This window comes from Phasianus colchicus, chromosome 1, assembly GCF_987193195.1.
Source record: "Phasianus colchicus chromosome 1, bPhaCol1.hap1.1, whole genome shotgun sequence".
NCBI classification, from domain to species: Eukaryota; Metazoa; Chordata; class Aves; order Galliformes; family Phasianidae; genus Phasianus; species Phasianus colchicus.
Genome location: NC_143436.1, coordinates 186359959 through 186387379, shown reverse-complemented (window position 1 = coordinate 186387379; position 27421 = coordinate 186359959). Strand labels below are relative to the sequence as shown.

The following is a 27421-nucleotide window of genomic DNA, read 5'->3' as shown; positions in this document are numbered from 1 at the left end:
CAGCTGCCAATGAAAACAGTCCTGCTCCTCTCCTCCTTCCCTCCCTTGTATGCTGGCATTCTTTTGGCCTCAGATGAGCTGGGCTGGAGATTGGAGCCAGCTGACAGCTCTGTGCTGATTTCTGCAGGGTTGGTTTTCTGCTGATTTAGCTTTCTGAACAGGTTAACTGGTGGGGTCGGATATCTGTCAGTGCCAGCAGAAGAGGAGTGGCGAGGGGCACAGGCAAGGGAAGGGAAAGGAAGCATGAAGTCCACTTAGAAGCATCAAAGAGACTATTAGCACAAGGGAGGAACAATCAATTCAACTTTAGACCTTAGGTGTTCAGATCTGATTATTCTAGCAAATTGTTTGACGGTAAGTAACTTCACTTTGCTTTCTGCAAGCCATGCTAGCAGATGATTCTGAAAAAGGACAACATCCAGAACCCTTCTTTTCACTGACACACAAACCATCCCTGGTCATACTGGTTTGGGGAGGGATGCCCAGGGAGGTAGTGGAGTCATCATCCATGGTGGCGTTCAAGAAGTGAGGAAATGTAGCACTGAGGGACATGTTAGTGGGCATGGTGGAGATGGATCAATGGTTGGATGATCATCTTAGTGGTCCTGTCCAACCTTAATGATTCTGTGATTCTGTATCTGTGTGAGGAACGGAGCAGTGCCTGGAAGAGCCCAGCAGATGGCTGCAGGCAGTCCCAGGTGTGCATCACTTGGTGCCTTAGCCCTGACAAGGTGAGTCCAAGGATTTTTTTTCGCCCCTTCAAAAGAGGCTGAGGACACAGTCGGCCACAAAAGAGAAGATGGTGACAGTAACACCAGAAAGTTGTTTGTATGGAGTCTGACCCTGCTCAGTCCAAACACAGGCTCAAAAAGCACGGAAAGTGGACCCAAACTAACCAAAAGTGACCAGGAGGAAACTATCATTCATTCCTTCCTCATGCTAAACTAATAAAAAGCTTTTCTAATTGAATTTTCAGGTGTCTAATCAAAACAGATAACAAAAAAAGTAGCTTCTGAAACAAATGAGACAAGGCAGAAGACATTCAGGTTTATTCTGTCCACCTTCCCATGCTGCCACACTGTCCTGGACTCATCTCAGTGTGCGTGCAGTCACTTTGGGGGTGCCAAGGCAAACTCATTAGTACTGCACAATGTGTGTGGGTGAACTAAGAGAACATAAATCATCCCTGACACAGCAACTCTTTAGGCCAGAGAAAGCCAAGAAGTCTCAGAAATGAACTATATGAGAAACCTGGTCTTACTGTGACACTTGAGGCTTGTGAGGTCTCCTCAGCTTCTGAAAGCCTCCTTAGCTCAACAGATTTTACATGGAGCAAATGGCCCATCAGCTCCTACAGAGCCAGCAAGTATAAAACTGGAGAATGGAAAGGTCCCAAATCTCTCGTCTGCACTTTTAGCCTCCCTCCATTCTCCCTCTTTCAGACTTCAATACTATTTTTTGTTATCATCTGGTAATTTGCTGACCTCTCATTTCTTCCCAACAGCTGCAGCTTACAGACTTTGTCTAACGTTATTCCAATGAAAGTTTAATGAGATCTTTGCTTTAAATAACGTAATGAAGTAAGGGAACCAATTAATCCCTCTGGGCCAAAGTAAGTTCCTCTTTATTTCTGTTCTTTAAAAGAGGCTCTGAAAGTCCCTCCTGTGGAGGGTGGTCCCATAGAAATCAATGGCGATTAACCCCTGGGGTTCAATAGGAACCGTGTGGTTGAGAAGTTGGAAATTTTCAGTAAAAAGCTTCTTCTGTTGCAGAAATGTCAATTCATCAAAATGTGGAAAGGGTTTCCAAAGAAAAAAGTATTACAGAACTAGAAGAAATCAGAAGTTCTGAAGTAAAACGGTAAAATTTAGCAGGACATGGAAATGCTGCCTTTCATCAGGAATTGCATAAACTTCCATCTATGTGTGTGCACGGTTTGATTTCTTGGAATAATTCTCAACAGGTCCTCAGCAGCAGCCACTTTGTGCAGCAGTACAGAATTTTCAAAGCCAGAAGGGGACCATAAAGCAATATCCATCTACGTCCACATGCAATGTGAGATACCATGTGCCCCTCACTGCCTTTGGTGTTGTTCTGTGAGATGCTGTAACATTAGCTATGCTTGCTCTTGAAGGCTCTATGCCTCCACCGCAGACACGAGTCAAGCAGTGGGTATTCGGGTTAAGTCTGGGAATGGCTGTGCAGCAGTAGCACAGACCTCCAGGCAGGCTCGTGTGTTCTGCTGAGCTAAAACAACCTGGGATCTCCCTGCTCGCTGCCACTGGGTATCTGAATTAGCTCACTTGACGTTTATGCATCTCAACACCGTGCTGCGATCTGCAGTGTAGACAGAACATTTCTAACCTAAATTTATCCAGCTTCAGTTTTCAGCCACTGGATCCTGTTATGTCTATCCATCCTAAAAACCTTCTATTATTAGAAATAAGTGACAGAGTCGAACAGATCACATCCATCACAGCTTTATGGTCCTCCCACTGTTTTCCTCACTTCTAAGCCACCATCTCTACACTCGGGTCTCCCGTTCTCAGCCCCTGTTTTAGAGGAAGGAAACAATCATGAGCTTGAGATTGTGGCTGGGGACGAAAGAAGGGAACCAGAGGGCAGAGAATACCAGCACGTGCATTTGCTGGCATGCAGGCTGAGGCATCACCGAAGGCACGCTTGCATTATGTCAATGTTTCACATGGTTGGTGGTGCCTGAAGCACTATTCTGGCTTTGGCTTCATTTCTCACCTGATAGGTATTTGATTTCTACCGTGCTCCACTTTGTTCTGACAGCTATCCACCAGTAAAACCACCTCCACTCTCCCTGAAGCTGCCCTCCTTCAGGCTATGCAAACCAGGCTGTGTCCCTGGAATGGCCGCCCAACCACGGCTCTTTCTGGAGAGAGCGGGATCAGGTTCATCCGCAGGGACGAGGAGAATTCTTTGTCTGCAAATAGCAGTTTTCAAAGTTCAGCACAAGTTCCCCACACAGCCCTGACGTTCGCGCTCTGCCCACACAATCCCAGTGAACAATGAACTGTGGGAAACATTCCTCTGCCTCCCTTGCTGAGCTGCCAGATTGGGATGCAAAGCTAGGATTTATAGAGTTAAGAATTACACGAGGTTATACGGCTATATAAAATGCAATTAAGATGCAAAGAATATTTTACAGCCTGACTGCATCAGTGTCATAGAATTTCATAGCTGACTGTGTGTTTTTCCATTTCCTAGAGCACTCTTTAAAAGCTGAAGGAAATGTATTAAAAGCCAACGAGATTAAATTATACATCGTTCCTATTACTCTGCCCTTATAAAAGGACCTCACATGGACACCTCAACCTGAAGCACGGGAATGATGAGGTTATTTCTGCCATAAGCCAAACATATGTCCTCTCAGTTATGTAAGAAATAGTTGTGGTTCCTGCTGGTGTTGCCCGAATGTCCATCAATATTAGATTCCCGAATCCACAGCAATACCCTGCTATTAAAGCTAAACAAAAGGGATTTAACGGGTTGGACTAATGAATTTCAGGAGCTGATTATCCACGGCAGTATGATACTAGCTGACGTGTTAAAAACAGGGAAATCATGTCGGACCTCGCCTAAATAAGATTTATATGCAGTGCCAGCTAACTGGTAAAAAATAGCAATAACCTTTTAAAACATTAATTTAGGCTATTATTAGAATACAAAGAACCTCTAGTTTTTGAAAGCAGGCATTGTCTCCCCTTTTAATTTCAACAGCACCATGGCTTGAATACAGCACAGCAGGGTGTGTGTTTTGTAAAGTTGGGTTATTATCAGAGTGCTCAATGCAGTTTGCCAGTAAGCCTTTATTTGGCAAAGCTTAAAACTGCTGACAAATGAGATTCTTCCTACGGCAGTAAAACAAGGCACAGCTAAATATGCCTAATTACAAAAACACACCGAGGGCCGCTGCGAAGTATGGACATTGCTGGAGAATCAAAGGCTCTCTGCATCCCGATGTGGGTTAGGGACGTACAAACTCAGGGTCCTGGGGACGAGCTGATGCTGAAGCCGCCCCGCTGCAGCCCACAGACCCCATCCCAGCACACAGGGGCAGGAACCCAAACGTAGATGTCTCGTTCTGAACCGCAGGGTGAACGAATGGCCACTTGCCTACAGCAGTGTGCTTGTTGTTCCAGGCTCTCTGCTGTCCCTGTTCTGTACCTCTGCTCCTTTCTCCGTCTGTGCACACTGATACGGAGATGACAGTGTAATTAAAGCCTTGAAACAAAAGGGAGAAAATAATGTGTTTGAAGTGACGCACTTCTTCCTATCTCTCTGCAAGGTAGGACGGGGTCACTGCTGGGCTTGTTCCTGCTCCCTGGCAGCGCAGGATAATGCGTGCCGCGAGCTCAGATGTGAATATCGCCAAAGACAATTATACATAACACTAATGAACTCCTTTCCAACTCCAAGGGAATTACTGCTGTTTTGTGGGTGATTAATTTGCCCGGTTGGGCTAAAGGTTGTTCCTAATGTACTTTTTGTGTGTTTCATCCAGCAGCGTTTCGGCAGCTATTCGTGAGCAACGTTCTCTGAAAAGAGAATATAAGTGAGGAATAACCGCAGTGAACACAACCGAGAAGCAGAAAATGATTTAAAATTGCATTTTGATTGAGGATCAAAGTCCATTTAGTTGATATAGAATAAAACTTGGGAGCAGAAATCTCTCTTGACCTCAGTTTCAGGACGTTCAATAGTATTCCCAGGCAAAACTCAAGAGAAACAGAAGTAAATCAGCTAGATGGAACAATGCAGTTTCATGTCTCTGTTGTATTTCTGGCATATTCTAAAGCTTTCTTATTTACTAGGCATATTTATAAAAACACATTAGAAACCACAAAAACGAACGGCCCATTACAGCAAAAGCAAATACCCTGTAAAAATACCACAAGCTGAAGTAAGATGTGCCATAATATAATGGAGTTGTAGCCATGCTCTTTCCTTAGCTGTAGCATGTCCCCAGCTGGGATTTACAGCAGCTGCCATGGTGTGTCTCAAATCCTTAGACTAAGACTATATTTAAGAAACAAATGTAAGGGTTTTCTATTTATTCTCATTACTTTCATAATCAATTTTTTTTCAGTTTCCAGCATTCATTTTCTGGGCATTACCCCCACTAAACTCAAACTGCAATATGAAAACTGGTACTCTCCCATCTCCTCCGTGCCAGTGGACATGTGGTACATCTGAGCCTAAATAACATTAGCAACTTTGTCAGAAATGCCTGAAGTGCCTCAGGAACCCCGACTTCCCTTTTCAAAAGCATTTAAATCATAAGGGAGCACAAAATTAACAGACGATTGGTTTGCTTAGGCTCCCAAGGGCACAAAGTCACTTTTGAAAAAGAGCCCCAGCCCTGAAGGTCACGTAAGCACTTTTGAAAACTTTACACGGTGGCTCAAATTCACCCCACTTGTATTGATAATAGAGTTTGGGCTGAAACAGGATTCCTGGGAATGGTGTGTGAGCACAAGAGATCCCAGCTGCACTGTGAGATCCCCGGTCAGGCCTGCAGAGCTGGCAGGGTGAGGAGGGGAGCTTCTCGTTGATCATACGACATCTGTAGATGGCAGCCCTCTTGATGTCTGTCAGCATGAAAAGGGCAGTTGTTTAAAGGCTGAGAGGCAACTTTAGGAGAACAATGCATAATATATTAGTTTAGAAATTAATAACTGCCCAGCTATTGTCAGCACCCCTCACTGTATAGAAACGTAGAATCATTCAAGTTGGAAAAGACCCCTAAGACCATCTAGTTCAACCATTAACCCACCCCCACCATGCCCACTAACCAAGTACTTCAGTCCCACATCTCTATGGCTCCTGAACACCTCCAGGGACATTGACTCCACCACCTCCCTGGGCAGCCTGTGCCACTGCATCACTACGCTTGCTGAGAAGAAATTTTTCCTAATATCCAACCTGAACCTCCCCCAGTGCAATTTGAGGTCATTATCTCTTGTTCTGTGTTGACGATGTGCTCTTTAGAAGCTGTAAGGCCAACAGGGAAATCCTGCAGGAGAATAAGAAATTAGCACAACACTGTGAAGCAGATAGAAGGAGCAGTGTATGAGAGTTCTCCACGTACTCCCTGCTTGAGCACTGAGTTAAAGCACTCAGCTAATATAAATGCCTTGGGAGCACTGTTGTTATTTAAAGGGACATTTGAAGCCAGGGAACATCAGGACTGGATTTACAAGCTGGAATGCACGGAAAGCATGCATCAGTTGGTGAGTTAGCATGTGTCAGCAGAGCCAAGGTAACTCCTCTGCTGTGCACTTTTGGCCCCCAAATCCCATTTATACAATCACAGAATTCTGGTTGGAAGATGGAAGGTTGAAAAAGACCTCCAAGATCATCTACTCCAACCACCAACCCATTGCCATCATGCCCACCACCACCACGTTTGCTCCTGACCATCCTGAAAAAGGTTAGAGCACATAGACAGAGCTCAGGGTGGTAACTTGTAATTGAGGTCAAATGTTAACAACAACAACAACAAAAAAGTTCTGAATATCTGCAAAAAAAAAAATCAGAAACACGCAACTCTGACATCTGTTGGGTTTTACTGTTGTGTCTCTAGGAAGAAGCAGACAGCATATTGCTTGAGTTGTTTACAATAGGATGGACAAAATGCAAGACAGTGTAAAGTAAGAAATAGGCAGGAAGGAGGTTAATCAGATGTCCCCATGGCCTGGGCAGCTTTCTTCAGCTCTCATTTCTGTACCTTTCCGATGACTTATTGTGGAGTAGGGGGTGAACTGGTTTTAAAAGAACAAAAGCCCCCAGATTTTCCTTCTGTTCTAGGAGTCAGTTTAGCAGACGGTTTTTGAAGCACTCTGATGTTAAAATAAATGTTTTCCCACTTTCTGTCAGAAATTGGGAGTGACAAAATACCCCGAGGAAAGATGTTCTCATAGCATTTCCAGCTGGGACCAGGCGCATAGGTTGCCAAAAAACCTCATGAGAAAGTTTATTATCAGGCAATTTCCAATCCCATCCTTGACAGTACAGCTCAGCTCTCCAATGTCACCAGAACAGACCCCACACTCCACTCTTTCTGAAAGCTACCCCTTGCTCCCCGCTGCCATCTCCCCTTCCCCACACGTTATTTCTCATCCCAGGGCAGTCCCACAGCACACACACTTATTCCTTCCTGCAAAATGAACTCAAAAGCGGTGCTTGAGCAGCACACCTCATGCATCCAACCACCCCATGGACTGTGTGAGACCAAAGCTTTCCCACCAGACACAGTTCTAAAGAACTCCTTGAAGGCAAGAGCTTTGAGTTTGTCGAACAAAAGACACCCTGCAAAATATTATGGAAGGAGTGCAACTAGTAGCGTATGCTTCAGGAACCTGGGGTGTCTCACCTCCATGATATCCCTTACAAATATATATACGCATAATTTTGTTCCAAACGGAAACAGAAATCACCCAAATATTCTTCTGTTCAGTAGAATAAAAAAGCTCTTTTCTTTCAACATGAAATGCAGAGGCTTTTGGTCTTACATGTTTCTTCTCATAACCCTTTCAGAGAGATAACATGGAAAAAAAAAGAACACAGACGAAGAGAAAGGAAAAAAAAAAAACAGTGGATGAAAAAATTTCATTTATCAACTTCAAATTTTTTCACTTCGTGTGCTTCCATCCAAATGAGCAAATGTAAGCATCAAACCTTCTCATAAGATTTTCACTTCTGCAAAATACTTTTTTCCTATAAGATTAGCATACACGTTTGAAAAAACAGTACTACCTCCAACACACAGCCAAAGCTCTGGCCTTGAGGCTGCACAGATTGTAGTATGAGCATTAGAAGCTTAAATACTAGACTGCAAACATTCTTTGATATTGGAGTGATTGGAAAAATCCCAAAAACCTTGAAGGAAGGAGGAAAGATGTATATTTAGAATTAACAAGGAAAACAGTAATTAAAGAAAGTAAACAATAATTAAAATATTGCAGTATAAAGAGCAGAATGTTGAAAACATACATCAACTAAAGATCACATGAAAAGAGTGCATTTTTGGCTCAGATCATGATGCCTGGGGTGTCATTAAAGTTGGATGGGACAATGCAGAAGAAAACTGATTTACATCCAACTCCGTAACAGTGCAATGACTACAGCTGATTTCAGGCTGAAACCTGGGGCAATGCAATGCTGAGTCGGGACCTTTTGGGTCCTATTTCCTGATAAAAAAAAAGATATGATTTTTTAAGAAGTGTGGTGCGCATGATCCTGGGCTCCATGGGCTTATTCTGATTTATACCACCTATAAATCATAGAATCATAGAATTGCTTGAGTTGGAAGGGACCCTTACAGGGTCATCTAGTCCTGTCTAATATACTTCATATCCCCTAGATTGGGGATATGATCCATGTGATAGACACAGCCAAAAATGTTAACTATGGAAAAAAACTGAGAAACAAAACAAAACACAAAGCAAACTCCCCCAAATCTATTTGAACTTAGAAGTTTGGCAATGAAGAATAGACACTCACACCTTGGGGCACACAAGCTCTGACTGCCATCTCTGGGGATCTGCAGGTGTTAAAGCACCCACAGCACGCCATCCCACAGCTGCCCTAGGGCAGAGTTTGGCTCTTTGATCCCTCCTGGATCTCAATGGGATTCCCCCAGGGCCAGGAACTGGAAATGTTCTGTCTGAAGATGAGATTTGCCTTGTGCGTCCTTCACCTCAGCCTGCTTTCTGCACAGGGCTCTCCCAGACATTAGAGCCTGAAATTGGGATCCATCTGCCCTAAAAGAGATGGGGGACCTCACTGTGGCCTTCCAGTGCTTAAAGGGAGCTTATACTCAAGATAGTGACTTTTTAATGGTCTGATAGTGATGGTACAAGGGGTTTTAAACTAAAAGAGGGAAATTTAGGTTAGATGTTAGGAACAAATTCTTTAGTCTGAGAGCAGTGACGCCCTGGCACTGCTGCCCAGAGAAGCTGTGATGCTGAAATGTCCCATCTCTGGAGGTGCTCAAGGCCAGGCAGGATGGGTCGTGGGCAGCCTGAGCTGGTGGGGGCAACCGGCCCATGGCAGGGTTTGGGGCTGGGTGGTCATTGAGGTTCCTTCCAACTGACACTATTCTATGGATTATGATTCTATGAAACGTTTGGAAAGCAGAGTGCTGTGCACTTACACCACAGCAGTGCCATGTGTTGTACATCAGGATGGACAGGAACATCAGTTGCCACAGTCTTGCAGTGAGTTTCAGCACACCTCTTATCACTGTTCTTCCCTGAGAAAATATCTGCATTTCAAAGCTTTGGACACAAACTTTCCTCTAATGGCATCTCCCAGTATGCCTTTACAGGCAGCTGTGCCCACCGAGCAGCAGCCTTTCTCACAAAAGGGTCTTGCAGTGTTCTAGGGGAACTTCACCGCGGCCTTTGAAAGGGCACAGACCCTCCTCCCCTGAGAGGCTTGTTCAGATCATTAGGGATATTACAGAGATGACTCTCACTTCTGCACTACTTGTGCTACACAGGAAGTGAAATTAAGATGGCCTTTGCAGTAGATCTGTTTGAAGAGATTTAGAGGAGTACATTTGCTGCTGCATTAAGTCTCCAGAGCTGCCACGTCCAAACAAGAGCCAGGGAAGGGAAAGAAAGAACAGCACAAGCTTGTACAGAGACCTGTAAGTCAAAATACCTGGCTCAGACCTAAGAAAAAGATGCTCAATGAACATGGTCAGAAACTCAGAGAGGTCACTGAGCAGTAGCCAGCAGGGATGCCCCAGTGCTGGAGACACTCAAGGTCAGGCTGGACAGGGCTCTGAGCACCTGATTTATCTGTAGGTGTCCCTTTTCATTACAGGAGGGTTGGATTAGATGGTCTTTAAGAGTTCCTTCCAACTCAGACAATTCTATTATTTTGCAATAATGCAGGTGTCTATAGATGGTGATGGTGAATTCTGTCTGTTTCAGATGCAGGAGCTGGAGTGGGATTGGCCAACCTGTGGTGTGGGCTCTCTGCAACCTCTGAACACAAACACCTTGCCCCTTTGTTCTTTCATGTGGTAAGGGTGCTGCAACAGCAGTAAAAAATATATCTCCAAAAAGCATAAAGACTGCAAAGTAACTAACAGCTGGAGGAGGAAGACAGTCACCTATGGCATGAGCTGCTGCCACTGCTGAATGTGCTCAGACTATCACAGAGAGTAGCATGGAAACCTGAAATAAGGAGAAGGGAAGAGTGAAGGAGAGAGAAGAGGAAAAACAAATCCCAGCTATTTTTACATGTTTTGAAGATTTTAAAATTACGCCCATGCTGACAATTTGGAGACAGATGCTGTGTAACCCCAGCCACTGGCTGCCTTTTACCATGGCAGCCCACAGAGGGAACAGAGGTCGGGAGGATGAGCACCAGTTTTCATTCATGATCTTCAAACAAATTTGATGCCTGTCACTTAAAACAAGAATACCAGATGCTGGCTTGGTTCCACTCTCAAACCAGTTTTTATTTCTTCTCATTTAACTCTCATTCATAAGAAAAAGCAGAATCAAGAGTTTTGGATGTGGCATCTCCGATAGCGATTCATTCTGCTGCAGACTGCCACAGGAATAGATGCAGGTACTCGTTAAGGCACTGAACCCAAAGCAATTTTGGCAATCTCCTTCTTAACCGTCTGCCCTGAAGGTTATTGGTTGCCCTGCACCTTTTCCTGTAACGCCTCCACTGATCACTGCCATGGAGGGGATGTTTTGGCATGTTGATGTTCCCTTCAGCTGAACAACACCTCAGCTCTAGCATGGATGGCAGCAACAGCAGCAATGCCAGATAAACCATGGACCCAAAGGCACAGAGTACTTCAGACGTGGGTTAGAAACCCACTGGGCCAGATCCTTCTCTCATTGACATTCACACAGAAAACCACATCCTGTCATTGAGAACCCAGTGAAAGCAAAAGTTGATGGGGCAGAGGCACGGGGCAGAGATGCTGTGTGGCTGCTGAGCTGCACAGGGCAGCAGCAAAGTAGCAGCACACAGCAGCAGGCAGGGCACAAGGCCTGCAGCAAAACTGCCCCTGGGTACGATATGCTGGATGCAGGAGAAGGCGACAAAAAGGCCCTTTGTCCACATCCAAATCTTGACACGGCGTGGTCTGAGGGAACCCAGCCAACCGATGCCCTTAGTTCGTTTTACTGAGAAATTTGTACCTAATGACCCCAGAGGTTAGGGAGGAAATCTTCCTGCCTTCCTCTTCCTCCTCCTTCAAATCAGGCCCGGGCTGCACACAAAGGGGTTGTACACACAGGAAACTAAGCCAAATTACAGATGTGAATTTAAAGTCGATTAGTTAAAGCACATTAAGTCCTTATATGGAAGGCTTCATTCAGAAATAATGTAACTGTAAATTTGCTTTACGAATGAATCAAGCCAACTAAAGGCTCCTTTATGTCTGAATCAAAGCATCCAGCCAGGGGTTTAATAGGTTTTACCTCAGACACTTTAAATTCATAGTTTAGTTCTTCCACTTTATCTTCCATGCAGATAAGCCCAGGCGGTACCCGGGCTCTCACTCCTGTTTTGTTTCAGGTGCCAGCGAAACCTCTGCAGCCACTCTGAACCCAACGGTGGGTGTCTGTGCAGGGCTTTGCACTAGCTTTCCTAAATTGGTTTACAAAATAAAACTAATTCAGCTTCTGTGCGGAGATAAGGCCTAAATAGCTGAAAGAATGGGATTTATAGATAAATGAGGAGGAATGCCATAAAAGCTCCATTGATTCCTGGCTGTGCTTCTGTTCTAAATCCCTTTCTCTCCTAGTCTGCTGCCTCTGTCGAGGACTGTCGGATCTTTCTTTTTTTTTTTCTTTCTTTCAAACTTGAGCTGAGTTTCAGCTTGCTTCACAAGACTGACAATGAAGACTTAATCCCTCCTGGAATTTGTGAGATGTGAAAGGCTGGGAGTTCGCCCAGCTTGGCGGGGCTCTGGCTGGGGAAACGCGCGCTCTGTTTGCTGGGCTGGGCTGCTCCTTCATCTCCACCTTCAGCAGAGCTCTGCAGAGACATGGAGGTTGAGATGTTGGGCAGTAGTGTGTGGGGCAACACAATCCCATACAAATCCAACCCTACTTCAGCCTCCAGGTAGACAATGCCTTCTGTTTGGCCAAGATTTCCTTCCAGTACTTGAAGGGAGCATATAAGCAGGAGGGGGAGTGACTTTTTGCACAATCTGAGAGTGATAGGACAAGGGGGAATGGTTTTAAACTAAAAGAGGGGAGATTTAAGTTACATGTTTTGAAAAAATTCTTTACTCAGAAGGCAGTGAGGCCCTGGCACAGCTGCCCAAAGAGCTGTGGTGCCCCATCCCTGGAGGTGCTCAAGGCCAGGCTGGATGGGCCCTGGGCAGCCTCAGCTGGTGGCAGGGGTTGAGGCTGGGTGGGCTTTGAGGTCCCTTCCAACCCAAACCATTCTATGATTCTATGGTTCTCTGATACTATGATTTCACTCCATAGCTTGCATGCTCTAGACTGACAACACAAGCTTTTGAGTTGTTTTTCATCAGCAGAATATAAGCATCAGGACAAAAGAACTCAGTCTCATTCAGACACTCCGATGATGCTTGGTAGAGATGAAGTCCTCACTGGGAATGACAGCGCGGCTGGGAAAGCATTTAGAAAATGCTCATAGCTAATGGCAGCGACAAACATCTTTCGGGGGGAGGTAGCTGACATAATTTGCAATCAACTAAGGCAAATATTTATACACGCCATTATCACTTCCTGGTGGGATTACTGTAATCCATTCTTTGCAGGCCACCGCACTACAGCACTTCCTTTGGGGATTTGTAATTTTTGCGGAACTGAGGCTCCAAAGCACTCATCCCAGCCAAGGTTCATTACTCACATTACAGGGAAAACTGCACTGATTTCCTCTGCGGCACAGAACTTGCTTGAAAGGCTTTCTGCTTACGTGAAGAGTAAAATGGGGACTTACTGTATCACACCTCCAGTGCAAAAATCTTTGGGTTCTGAATCCCATCGCTCTCATTGCACAGAGTATCGCAGGGTTTATTCACAATCAGAATGTATTCAGGATCAAAAATCGACGTTGGTAATACAGTATGACCTCACTAGCTATGGCTGTAAAACCTGATCAGAGCCCTTCCAAGGGACTTGATTAACTGAAAAGTAATTACACCGTGAAAACTGGTGAGTAATTTTACATATGATGCACTCAGAGAGCAGCCTCTGCCCTGCTGCAGTTTGGTGCAGATAAATGCTATCCCTGAGTTTTCACGTTGTCAGCTAGAGCTGCTCAGCACTATGAGGAATCATGCTGCCCACCGAGGTGCTGCTGTGTGTGATGGCAGAGCCAAGAACCTTTGAGTTGCCTCTACTTGGCGTATGGCAGTACAGGGCTTTGCCACCAGTTCTTCTCCACTACAAAGCTGGTGGGGAGGATGACAGTAGGGTGCATGGCTAGAAGGAGAGATGAAAGATGCTGAATGAGCACTGCAGAGGCTGTGCTGCGGGCTCTTGTCCTGCCAATGCCAAGCTAGGGCTAGTAATCATGGCATCATAGAATGGCTTGAGTTGGTAGGGACACTTAAAGGCCATCTAGTCCAACTCCCTGAGGTGAACAGGGACACCTACAGCTTGATCAGGTGCTCGGAGCCCTGTCCAGCCTGACCTTGAGTATCTCCAGGGATGGGACAATACCAGGACAGGAGTAAGCAGAGAGCTACAGGTGGAAGATACTTCAGCTTCTGCAGCAAACTCGATCAGAACTTGGTCTGCCAGCACGTTGACTTTTGTAAATCTTGATCTTTGCGAATAGCAGATGGTGGTGAGGCAGCCTTCCTTGGTACAGCCCAGCCAAACCCTGCTGTACCCGAACGCAGCATCCCCCAAAAGAGGCTGAAGCGTGCTGTGAGTGGAGGGGTTAACTCCTCCAGAGCCAAATAAGCTGTTATCAGCTCAGAGCTAAGCAGATGATTCTGAACACCTTAAAAAGAAGACACTATTTTTGCAACAGTGGCAGGAGGATAATAGCATAAGGAGATCACCTCTAAACTGTATAACATACATGACAAAGACAACAATTTTTGGAACATCCTCACTGGCATTAGCTAAACTGGGATGAAAACAACATCGCTCATCATAACAAATTTTGACTGACAGCCCCAAATCCCATCACTTCTGTAGAACATGTAATTTTGAGGCTGAGTAATCATTAGAGCACAACAGTGTGATAAACAGAGCTCTTCAGCGCAGTCGTCGCTGCCAGCTCTGCAGCGCAGAGCAGCTTTGCATGGAGTGTGGGTCTTACAGTGCAACTGAATCCTTCTGACAGCTTTATTCCCTTGTAAGACAGAGCTCCTTACACCAGCTCATCCAAGCAGGAGGCAGCAGGCACGCCAGGTCCAGTCCTAAAGCCTAGGTTATCGGGTACCACAGACAGCACCACGTTCTGCTCCAGGGCACCATGCTGCTCTTCAGCTTGGAAGGCTGCTTGATGTATGTTTTGGTATGTATGTTTAGCAAACATGCAATCAGACTCCCTCCCAAGCTCTCAGCCACTGACGTTTCCCTGAAAAGAAGCTGATGGAGGCCACGCTCCTCTTCACATGATGTACTTACTCAGTGCACGGAGGGCAATGAGACTGTTAGAAGTGAGGGGAGGCAAAGGTGAAGCCCAACAGATCTGTGAGCAGCTGTGGTGTTCTGAATTTCTCAGAGGCTAGCTGAGGTCTGTGTTGTTCTTCGAAAGAAAAAAATGGAGACAAGCCACCCGAGGGCTAATGTTGCTTAGAAAGAGAGGTGGAGCTGTAACCAAGCTGACTCCAGCAGCATGGAGAGCTGCACAGCCGCCTCTGTTTTCTATACAGACAGAAAAGGTCAGATTTCTAGCTACTAATCAGTAGCTAGAAAGCAGCCTCAGGATTTGGTCTTGGCATCATTTCTGGAAAAGGTTAAGAAGTCAAAGTTTATTATTGTGACATTCTCATATAATTAACTTATGAACGAGACATGATTTTTTATCAAGTGTAAACTTAAAAGGCATCTTCCAGTACACTCAGCAATCCAGAAGTCTGGGAAGTAATTTCCACTGTCTTTATGTATCAGTCTCAGACCAGGAGAAAAGCAGGAAAAGGAAAGAGGCAAGGTGCCTCCTGATACCTGAAGAAATAACAACATGGGAGAAGCTGTAAATCTCGCTCCAGAAAGTAGAGCACTTTTGCAGATGTCCTCCTTCCTGAAGAAGGTAATAGGACAGGCTCTAGAATCATAGAATCACTGAAGTGGAAAAGACCATCATGTCCAATCATCAACCCACTCTCACTATGTGCACTAACCACATCTCAGTGCCACATCTCCATGTTTCTTGAACACCTCCATCGATGGCGACTCCACCACTTCTCTATGCATCCCATTCCAATCTACCAGTCTTTCTGAGATGAATTTTTTCCTAATATCCAACCTAGTGAGAAATTAATCCACTTCAAAAGCAAAAATTGGTTCATACAGTTTCGTACCACTTGCTCCAAGTAGTCCATTCAACAGTAGTTCATATTTTGACAAATTAAATAATGTATGATAGAAGAAGGACACGAGGCATGGTGAAGGTCTTAGCTCAGACAGCAGGAAAGAAGCTAGTAGCTCTAAGATTGATTTAGTGTGTGAGTGATAGGATGCACTGCTTGTATGTTGATGCTTTGAGTCCTTTTTGCAACCCTAAAAGCAGCATGTGTTGGAACAACCGGAAAGGATGCTGTGGGAAGGTGGGGGTTGGCCTCTTCTTCCATATAACAGCCATAGGATGAGAGGGAGTGGCCTTAAGTTGCATCAGAGGAGGTTCAGTTTGGGTATTAGGAAAAACTGATTCTCAGAAAGAGTGGTGATGCACTGGCACAGGCTGCCCAGGGAGGTGGTGCAGTCACCATCCCTGGAGGTGTCCAGGAACGTGGAGACGTGGCACTGAGGGACGTGGTGAGTGGGCATGTCTGGAGCAGGCTGGGTTTGGACTAGGTGAGCTTGGTGGTCTTTTCCAACCTTAATGAATCCGTGATTCGATAAAATTGCAAGTGGGACTCTGACCACACTGGCATCCAATACTTCCCCAAAGCCAGTGTTGCCTTCTTGTGTCACCCGCACAAATAGAGATTTTGGTCTATTTTAGCAACTTCTGTGTGTAGACCTGATATGCACTGCATGCACCTTTATCTAAGGCAGAATTCAGTTGATGGGCTGTGAGTAAATGAGATCTGAATGTGTCTCCATAAGCCTGCTTCACCCATGACTATGGTACAGTGATGACAAGGAGGTCTTTAATCATTACTTCTGGTTGCTGTCACTGCTGGAATCAATGACTCAAATTTTCTCCTAGGTGAAACCTGACAGCAAAGCAAGTCGGAGAATGATTTTTGTGTGGAAAACAGCAGGGGGGCATAGCGTAAGGTTGTGTATCACATAACATTAAATCATCTCCTGGTGGCAGACAGTGACTCCGTCTCATGTAATAACAGTCCGTTTAGCCTTAAATCTCGACAAAGCAGTCAGCTATGCTGACAGGAGCACAGAAACCAGGAGGGCAGGTGGGACAAAGCAAAGTCCCCTGACTCCCTGAGAACCAAGCCTGTGTTTCACCAAGGCAGCACGAACAGTTAACACATGAACTTCCCTCCTCCGCCACGCTGCTCTGACCCAGTAGCCAAAGAACACAGCGCACATGTGGTGAATTTGATCTCCAGATAACTGTGCTCAGTAGAATTGTAACAGTGCATTAGCGTGAAAAATAACATACTGCACAGCTGCATGAAAGTGGATCTGGTGCCTGTCACATATATTTTAATAGAAGATGCCTAGAAGGTGATCTCAGAACAAACATGTCAGAAGGCAAAAGACAGAAAAGGGAAAAAATACCCACAAATCTCTACATATTCTTAAAGGGGTTTTGTCATACTGAGTATAGCTTTACAAAGGTTGAAATAAAATTGTTTCAAGCAATGTATCTCTGCAGCTCTTCTTACACAGGCATGGACGGTTCTGGCAGATGGGTACATGGGGGCCCTGATGGTGCAAGAGAAGGGTCTGGCTGCCCCCATCCACCCCTGTACAAGTGGTGGGTGGGGATGGGGCATGGCTGGAATGCGGTGGTTCTCCTCAAAGTTCACTGGAGAATCTCTGTTAAATCCCTTCCAGAAAGAAAGCCACCGATTTCAACCCACCTACTGTGGTTTCCACCTGATTTGGGCAGCAGCCTTAAGTGTACAGTTTTCAGAGAGTCCCCAGACAGAGCCTTCTACCCATGAGCTTTTGTTTCAAATTCTTGCCAAGTGATTTCTCCCTTGTAAAAGAAAGAGGGTTGGTAGCTACATGTAAATAATAAAAATCGCTATGGCTGCTAATCTTTGGAAGGTCTCAAACCTAACCTCCTCCAAGGCCTTCTCAGCAAATATCCTCCAGCCATATCTTCCCCACACAACCTTGCATTTCTGAGCTGTTTATTGTCTGTGTGCTGATAACCTTGACAGTATATGTTTGCAAGGCCCCAGCTAAAACTTAGAGAGGAGCTGGCAATCTGTGTGTGCATTCCAAAGCTGTTGTCTTCCACACTCGTCCCTTTTTCAGCGTATCAAATCACGAACTCCTATAAATCCTTTGTCATTTGTATTTTGGCATGTTGCACTCCAAAAGAAGCCACGCCAAGCCAACTCAGTGATGATATAATTAAGCTGGACAGGGAGAAACTGAGGATTTCAGCTCCTCTGCAGCAGAAGGAGAGCTTTTCTTTAATTTTATTCAATGTATTACGATGAGCACCTCATTTTGCATCCTAGGGAGCTTCCCCAGCTACTGTCCTGTCATGTGAAACAAAGGCTTTCTCTGGCAACTGCAACTGAATCCTTAGTAAATATTTTTCATGAATAGAAAACTAAGCATAAATGACAGATTTTGCTCAAGGGAGTTATGGTCAGGCCTGAACTGCACTGACAGAGCTCTGCTGGGAAGCCTGCACATATCCAATGTGATCCTCCCTGTGACCTCTTCAGCTCCCAGCATTTGACAAAGAAAGCACTGCATGAAAAGCAGAGCCTAACCCAGACACAGTGTCTGGGTTTGCTCAGGATGTACACAGCCAGGTACTTCTGTTTGGTGGGATAAGAGCTGTCCCAGAGAGCCTCTCCCAGGGATATCGTCCCTGGAGGTGTTCAAGGCCAGGCTGGATGGGGCCCTGGGCATCCTGATCTGGTGCCTGATTGAGTGGTTGGCAACCCTGATCGTAGCAGGGGAGTTGGAACTGGATGATCTTTGAGGTCCCTTCCAGCTCAAGCCATTCTATGATACATGCTCAGACAATGGAGTTATTAGCGATCCCTTAGAAAACAAACATACAAACAAACAACAAAAAAATGACCAGCAAGAACCTCCATGTTTGAGCCCATTTTTTAATGTGGCCTGAAAGGGCCTTCTCAAGGAGACGGAAGGGAGAAGAAATGCTCCTTGCAGAAAAAGAGAAGGAGAAAATGCATTTAGGCCTCCAAACTTCCCTTTTTTTTCGAGCAAGGAATGGAAGCAACACCCATTTACTTCTCTGCAAGGTGTGGGGAGGAGCTGGGCTGAGCTTTGGGGAGGACCCTGCTCTTTGGAAGCTGTTTTTCATGAGAGATTTGGAAGGAAAGTCTCTGCTGCACAGAGTGCACCAGGAAAGGGACTGGGGCCATGCTATGGGTCTGGCTGGGTGTTACCTCAGATAGCCTGAGGCAAATGGCTCCATCCGTGACACTGGCAAAGCAAAGGATAGAAAGGGAGAAGGCAGGGAGCTCAGCATGCTCCAGCAGAGCTGCACCAAAATCACAGCTCACCATGAGGCAGCTGGGATCTGCTGAACTCACAAATTTCAGCAGAAAAAGCACCATTTCCTGTGTTCTCTTCTGATCTGACCTGGTGCTGAGTTGAAAGAGCAGGGCTGGAAGTCACAAAATACATACCAGGAGAGAGTGGGAAGAGGAGGACATAGGCATGATGGGGAGAGTTGGCACAGGGGTAAAGCCCTTAGTTGTCCTTCTGGGAAATCAGATCTGTAAGACCTTGCTCATCCCTTCCTTACACAAGGGATGCAGATGATGCCAAAAACCACCACATGTTGCCCAAGGGAGCAAAATTTATTGTGAAATGAACAGCAAACTCTTACTCTGTGCATGGCCACAAGTATAGCTGTGCACAGAAAGTGCTAATGTGCAGCCTTACAGCACCAGAGCACAGAACTATTGGGCAGATCTTCTTGGTAGCTTGGACTCTTTAGGAATCTCAAACTGGATAGTTCAGCCTCGAAAACCCAACCTCAGCTACTGCAAAGCAACATTATTTTACAAGTTACATCCTTTAAACCATTGCCCTTTTTTTCTACTCTTGATGTGTTGATTTCTTTTTAGAAAGCTAAACAACAGGCAGCAGGGAATCCCTGCTAGATTTGCACATGATGACCAGCATGCTGAGACTGAGCTCATTTGGAAGAAGAGGGTGATTTCAAAATCAGGCTTCACATTAAGCAATAGCATTGATGAAGGACAAGGTGTGGGAGAAGGGGTCAGATCTGTGTTTGCTGAACATGCCAAATAAAGCTCTGTTTGCTGAATAGCTCCGGGGCTCAAAGCCTGAACTCTTAGTATGGTTAAAGTTCACTCTCGCTCCAGCTCAACAGAGGAAGGGGTTGGGAGCCCAGTGAGAGTGGGTCCAGCTTTCTGCACACAGTGGGACACACTCTTCCACTGCATATGTGCTTTGAGAAGTTGCCAGCCTGCAAGAGAAAAGACAAAAGCCCAGCCCCACAGTGCTTGCTCAGGCAAGAAATTTCCCACAGGTCAGCAGCACTTAGGAACAAAATTTTGCAGAAGCAGCTCCTGCAGTATTAAGTGACAGCTACAGTTATACTGTAGCTTGAGTAATAAATGACTTAATTTCAGAATGAACGTAAAAACATTTTATTTCTGGAAAACCCAGGTTCATATCCTGGTATCAGTTATAGAATATCAGAACCATCCAGGCTGGAAAAGACCACTAAGATCGCTTAGTCCAACCATGAACCCATACCCACCATATTATAGAATAGCCTGGGTTGAAAAGGACCTCAGAAATCATTTAGTTTCAACCTTCCTGCTATGCGCAGGGTCAACAAGTGATCACCATGCCCTCTAACCACATCCTTCAGTCCCACATCTCTATGGTTCTTTACACCTCCAGGGACGGTGACTCCACCACCTCCCTGGGAAGTGGTGGTCACTGCAGGTCATCACAATGTCTTCAGTGGATGGATGGAACATGATGCCCTTCTAAGCACTTTTCTCATCACAAAAGACATGAGCAGGTGGTGCCAGTACCCAGGAGATGCTGCTTTTGTGCTTCTTAGAGTCATAGAATCAGCAAGGTTGGAAAAGACCTCCAAGATCATTCAGTCCAGCGGTTCTTCCCCAGCCCAATTCCCACTGTCCCAAGCAGCACCAGCAGCCCCAGCCCAGCACACAGCTCACCAGAGCCATCTTGCAAAATCTCATTAAGCTCAGATCAGTTTATTTTACAAATGAGGAACTGACTGCAGGGACCTTCAGATCCCTCAGATAGCATAAATCAGCCCCTGACTCGAACAAGCTGGAGGTCTGGCTCCCAGATTTTTATGAGGATAAACACAAAAGACAGAGAAGCTGGAGTAGGAACTGGGAGATAGCTGGCATGGCAATATCAGCCCAGAAAAGGTGGGACCAGAGGGCTGCTGACCACACAGACCAGCACAGCTGCTGGGACCACACCAGCCCTGCTACATGCACGTTTGCGTGGACGTTCCTCTCCAGCAGCTTGGCTGATATGAGTTGTTAACAGCTTCCCCGACCTATCCAAAGTGATCCCCTCTCATAGAGTACCCAGTCAGCTCTCTCCTGCCATGGGCAGAAATCATCTTCATTTAAAAAAAATGGGACTGCGACTATTTCTGAGAATAAACAGAGAGTCGAGGCATCACCCAACTCCAAAGTAAATTAAGTCATTCCAGCTGCTTCTCACTCATGGCGGGTTAAAGTGGAGCTGCATTTTAAAGTTATTCTGTAATTAGTAATAAATTCAAAAGTGACCCAGAAAACGAAGAAGTTAATCCCTTCTTTTAAAGTGTGGGAGAAGGCTATCAAGTTCTGGGATTTTCACTTTTTTTTTTCTCTTCATGTCACCTTATTTCATTCAATAGTGATAGCTTTAAAACGCAGTGATGAAAAAGTTATGTTGTTCTGGTGTCTTCTAAAATAAATTTCACATGAAATACAGTATGTGTTAAAGGCATTTGGATTCCCACGGAATGTGGGTATACATTTCACTTGTCCTGTTACAACTTCCTATGAATTTACTCAGCTGGCTTCAATAAAACAAAAAAAAAAAAAAAAAAAAAGGAAAAATCTGTGGGAATCTTTCCGTGTGTGTACATTACGAAGCTACTAGGCCTTTACACTGATAATTTAACACCAGCTAAGCACATGTGCACAGATGGGAAAATCTGAGTAATTTGGTTTCATGTGCTTTCCAGCTTCTCAGTGCAGAGATGGATGGAGCCCTGCCTGCATGCTGAACTCCATGATGCCCCCGTGCTGTTGACAGCCGCTCGCAGGGAAGGAGCTGATGCCTGCAGAAGCTGAGGGCAGGGCATGAGGCAAGCAGTGCTTTATGCTCCCGTGGCAGGGCCCTTCTAGCTAAGGAACCCCTAGGTCAACAGCTGCTGCTAAAGGGAGTAAGCCACCCCGCTCAGCCCCACAACTTCAGTAGCCCTGCAGCTCAGAGGTATGCAGGCAGGGGATGGTGGTGCTGGTGCAGGTCACAGAAGCAAAAAACAGTCTGAATTGGAAGGGACCTTAAGGATCATCCATCTCCAGCCCGTGGGCTGGTTGCCACCCACCAGATCCATCTGCAGGGACCCACCCAACTTGGCTGAGGGGGTGACAGAGCTCAGCTTTGCTGGGAAGTGCAGCTTTCCAGGTCTGCTAAGTCAGGTAAGCATCATGAATGATGGCTGCCTTCAAAAAGACACGCGAACCTGCAGAGTAAATAGGGGATAGTTGGATTGTAGCAGACAACAAAAGATGGCTGTATTGATAGATATAAAGAAGACTTTTACTGTGAGGGTGGTGAGGCACTGGAATAGGTTGCCTAGAGATATGTTTGATGCCCCATCCTTGGAGACTTTCAAAGGATCACACCCTGGGCAGCTTGATCTAGCTGTGGTATCCCGGTTCATTGCAGGAGAGTTGGACTAAATGGCTTTTAAAAGTTCCTTCCACCTCTAAGGAATTTATGATTCTATATGCTTTACTCCTGTTCCATGGTCCACATGTAATAGTGGCTTCAACACACTTGGCCTTCACAAAAGCGTGAGGCCAAATGGCACCTAGACCCCATTGGTGCCAATGTAGCATTTTGCTACAGACCTCCTGGGCCTATCCGCTCAACACACTTCCAGAAAACTGAATATCCTCACAGATCTAGGCTGGAGGAGGTTAAATCTTGTTGAACGAGAGTCCAATTGGCAGTCAAGCTGACATGACTAGGACACCCCAAGTTCCCTGGCTGGTGGCAGGCAGAGCGCTGCGGTTGACGTTGCATCGAACTGCAGCTGATTCTCACTCCTAATAAGGAGGTGCAGCTGGGTTAATTGGAGGCAGCCTTCTGTGCTGAACAATGCTTGAACGCGCTCCATGGTAGCTGCAGTAAGACAGGGCAACTGCTCTGCCCCATGCCGTGCTCTGTGCAAGAGAGGGGTGATTAATATTAATGCTGAGGGGGTGATGGGACTTTCTGAGGCAGTTGCTACTTTGCCAGCACACTGAGAACCACAGACCCCCAGACAAAGGGTGATAGCACATCTCCAAAACGCATTGCCTCTGGTTCTGTTCTCCAGCTGGGAGATCCTCCAGTTCTTGGAGGATCACACAGCCAGGTAACAGACCCTCCTTTAATAACTCCTTAGGCCTTAAAGAACTTGCTCCCATTTAGCAAATGTATGGTTCCATTACAAAGAACGGCATCCATTTAGTTGTGTTACTGCTTTCAGGCCAATCCTTTTGACATCTACAGCTGGTTTTGAGTCCTACATTGTCACAGAGGGATTCATCTAAGCTTGGGCAGTAGGGAAGGTCATTCCACTTGCTCTGATATTGTAGCTTTCATGACAGCTCTCCTCTGTTTGGCATTTGCCTTCCTTCTGGACTGGAGCAATGTGAAATCCTCTAAGCTGTGCTTTTGGAGATGCCACTACTACAGCTGCTTTTTCAAAAAAAAATCAACTTGTGAGCCTCAATTATATTTTTATAATGCTTTAGTGAAAAAAGTGTAATGTTTATGCTTGCTCTTTTAATTAAACAACAAATACATTAGGAGGAAGAGTTTATGTGCCCCAAACCAAACGACTCCTAAAACCTGAAAACTGCTCATTTCTACAAGTAAGCTTCTTCCTTTGTAAATGCAGAACTTCTCAACAAAATTAGTAGTACCTGTTTGTCTCAAAAGAAATCAAATCAACAAAGAAATCACTAAAATACTTACTATCCATAAAGCAGTTTAAAAAAAGATTGCATGCATTTTTCAGCCCTGTTTAACACATTATGGAAGAAACAGGAACTGGTCTTTTAAATATCTCTGTCCTTATGGAGAGCCCTTGCAGCATTTTAGCAGTTTTTTGCTGAATTGAAAACAAAGGCTGTGACCAGAGGCTGGGTGGTGGCATTTGTCTGGCTGCAGATGTCACAGCAGGGGCCAGATTTTCACTACATTACCACAACACAGTTCAGACTGCGTCTAATTAGAGGGTACAAAATACTGCAGGCCGCCTCCTTTCAGGATCCCAGGGAATAGCTGTAAGTAAACAGTGTGTTGGGAAGCTGAGTTTTCAGCAGTCACCTCAATAGCCCTGTCAGCTCCCTGCGGTAGTGCTGGGCCTGCTCTGCTCCCTTCTCCAGTGTGTGCTGGCTCGGCTGGACACGATGGGCGTGAGCAGGAGGAAGCTGTGTCAGCCAATGGTTCTGCCAACCCCTAGTGCTCTGAAAGGCAGCTTTTCCTCCCCTGCTGCGTCAGGGAATGAAGAACCTGATGTGATGATCTCCATTCACGTTTTCCTCTCTCTCCACAAGCATTAAACACACTGCCTTATAGGCCCTGTGGACCTTCAGTGTCCCTGTCGACCTCCACGGAAAGGCCATTTCTTATCTAAGCCATCCTGGAACTGGGGCAGGGAGAGGACAGATGAATGGACATGCAGATCACAATCGCAGAATCATAGGGGTTAGGGGGGATATCTGGAGATCAAGTCCAACCCCTTGCTAAAGCAGGTTCTCCGCAGTAGGTTACACAGGAAAGCGTCCAGATGGGACTTGAATATCTCCATAGAAGGAGACGCCACAGCCTCCCTGGGCAGCCTGTTCCAGTGCTCTGTCAGCCTCACAGTAAAGAAGTTTCTTCTCATGTTTGTATAGAACTTCTGATGCCCCTTCTTCTGTCACTGAGCAACAAGGTGGAAAAAAACATGGAAAGGAAGGGAACCTGCATTCTTCAGCTTCAAAGAGAGGACTGAAGGGTACATCTTCCAACAGCAACAGAAAGCGCCAGCTTCCCTGGCACCATCCTCTTTGGGAGGTGCAGGCTTCCCCATTCCTCTTCCCTCCTAGACCCTCCACAGCTCCTTCCATTGCAGCTGATTTTCAAGCATGTCCCATTCCCATAAGACAGAACATGAGCCAGCAGTGTGCCCAGGTGGCCAAGAAGACCAGTGGCATCCTGGCTTGTATCAGAAATAGTGCAGCCAGCTGGAGCAGGGAGGTGATGGTCCCCATGTACTCGGCACTGGTGAGGCCGCACCTCAAGTACTGTGTTGTTTCGGGCTCCTCACTACAAGGAAGACATCAAGGCCCTGGAGCATGTTCAGAGATGGGCAACTAAGCTCTGAGGGCTCTGGAGCACAAGTCTGATGGGGAGTGGCTGAGGCTGCTGGGATTGTTCAGTCTGGAGAAGAGGAGGCTCAGGGGAGAACTTATTGCTCTCTACAGCTGCCTGAAAGGAGGTTGTTGTGAGGTGGGGGTCAGCCTCTTCTCCCAGGTAAGCCATAGGATGAGAGATAGCTGCTCCAAACTGTGGCAGTGGAGATTCAAATTGAATAATAGGAAGAAGTTCTTCTCGGCAAGAGTGGTGATGCATTGGCACAGGCTGCCCAGGGTAGTGGTGTCGTCACCATCCCTGGGGGTGTTCAGGAGCCATGGAGATGTGGCACTGAGGGACATTGTCTAGAGCAGTCACAAGCATGGGCTGATGGTTGAACTTGTGATCTTAGTAGACTTTTATAACCTTAATGATTCTATGGTTCAAATCAGACTAGAGAGATTTCTTCTCAATGCCAGACTTCCGCTTTGCATCACAAAAACCTTTGGCCATGTTAAGTAGGAGTTTGAGCCCTCAGAATAATAACTGTCGGCTCCAAAGATGATACGACCCAAAATCTGTTTTCAGAGGTTCCTATGGAAGCACAGCCACCTGAAGATGTGTCCTCAATTTCCTGAACTATCTGATGGTTTCCTGAAGAGACTGCCCCTGGCTGTGGAGGCTGGGGATGAGTCAGGAAGCTTAAGAAAAACAACAGCAGATGCTGGCAGATGCAGTTGAAAGAGGTTTTGGGATAAACCTGAGATTTCACAGAGACCACAAGAGAACCAAATCATCCTCTGAACACCTCCTCATTAAACTCCAAAGATATTTCAAACAGCTCCATGAAGGGAATACAAGTAAGTGTATATAGTCCTAATCAGAGACTGCTTTCCTGTTAGTTCTAAGAAAAAAAAAAAAAAGGTGTAAGGTTTCCAAATGACTGTGATACAGTAGTAATTTAAGATAACTATGCACAGCTCTACAATAAAGTAAGTATTGCTACAGCAAACACAGCTACCTACTCATGGGATAATATCAGCATATGTTTCATTAAAATTGGTGATTTGAAAATCTGCCTGCCAGGGCTGCTGCAAGCCTTAATTTAACCTTTGATGAGCCTCAGAGGAAAGAGCTTCACGGTGTTTTAAGCCCTATACACATATAAGTAGAGAAAAAAATAACAAAAAAAAACCAACCACCGACAGTACCAACCAAAGTCAACATGAAACACTTAAATTTGGAAGTAAAACCATTCAGTTTTTTCTCTGTCACGCACGTAGAATACAAATAATAATACTACACATGTATACTGTCCCTTCAAGTATTTAATACATCCTCAAAATACCTTACAGTATTTGTAATCAACCATTTGCAGTACAAGTTGTCACAGCATTTTTATGGGAAACAAACCCAAGTGACAGTGCACAACATGTGTTTGGTTATTTAGTTAATCTGTCTGAATCGGACCAATTTTCTTCCCCTGAATAAGAAACACGTAACTATTTTTAGGTCAAATATTAACAAATGGGACCACCCTATATTATGGGTGGGAAAACAACAGATCAGTTTTTAAATAGAGAAAACAAGAAACTCGTGTTTCAGTAACATTGTGACTCAAAGCCAAAAGAAGCCAAGAAATTCAAAGATATTGGCTAACTCCCACAGAAAAGCTCGAAAAGCCAACTTTCAGCCCCAAATGAATTTCTTCAGCAAGTTTTAAGTCCCTAAACTCTGCTTTTAAATGTTACTTGCTGACACAACCTTACTCACAGTGCTGCAAAAGCTGTATGTACACAATAATAATGTTAAACCAAACGTTTCCAGCATTCAGAACTTTTCAGGACTACTACAGATTTCCACAGCTGACATATAATAAGGGAAGAGCAATTTAACATGGGTATGGTGATTAAAGGGAACATTCACAGCCCTGCTTCCTTCTGATTATGGAATAATAATAATAAAAAAAACAAAGGTCAAAATACACAGGGTAAGAACTCAGTTCTGATGAGAGGAGAGTAAGTATTTGTCCATCTGATATTGGCTGTCAGCTAAATGTCAGCTTAGAGCAAAGGCCAGGTACCACAGCTCCTGGGGACTCGGTCTCAATTGCACGCAGGTCTGTTCTCAGTGCTGGAAATGATTATGGTGTGCTCTGAAATGCCCGCAGAAAAGGTCCCAAGGTGCAAAGCATTATGGGGATAGACAGACTTTTTAAAAAAGCTTAAGAGATTTCCCCCAAACAAGGAGATTGTCAGGCCAGGATTTTCTCCCTTGGCTGAAATGATGGAGAAACCTGCCCTGCGATACACGTTATACCACTGACAAAGCTGGGATTTGCATGGCTGTGTAAGTGGGGAGACTTCAGACCCCAGTAGATGATTCTCTCGATCCCCTGAGACTTGACTCGTGTCCTGCTTAACGAATATTTCTGAAAATGAGGCTTCTTTTTAATTGCACTCCAGCATTTGTCACACCAAAAACAT

General features: G+C 45.4%; 1 protein-coding gene and 2 long non-coding RNA genes across 3 annotated transcripts in view; 1 reads left to right on the top strand and 2 right to left on the bottom strand.

Moving 5' to 3' along the window:
* MAML2 (mastermind like transcriptional coactivator 2) overlaps positions 1 to 27421 on the bottom strand; it is a 205591-nt gene that overhangs the window by 95996 nt on the left and 82174 nt on the right. The window lies entirely within an intron of this gene.
* Positions 119 to 27421, bottom strand: part of LOC149920313 (uncharacterized) — a 56512-nt gene continuing 29209 nt past the window's right edge. The window contains exon 2 of the long non-coding RNA XR_016463424.1: positions 119 to 27421. This is a non-coding gene — a long non-coding RNA (uncharacterized LOC149920313).
* LOC149920314 (uncharacterized) lies at positions 6391 to 11949 on the top strand. Its single transcript, XR_016463425.1, has 2 exons — positions 6391 to 9251; positions 9975 to 11949. It is a non-coding gene; the product is annotated as an uncharacterized LOC149920314 (long non-coding RNA).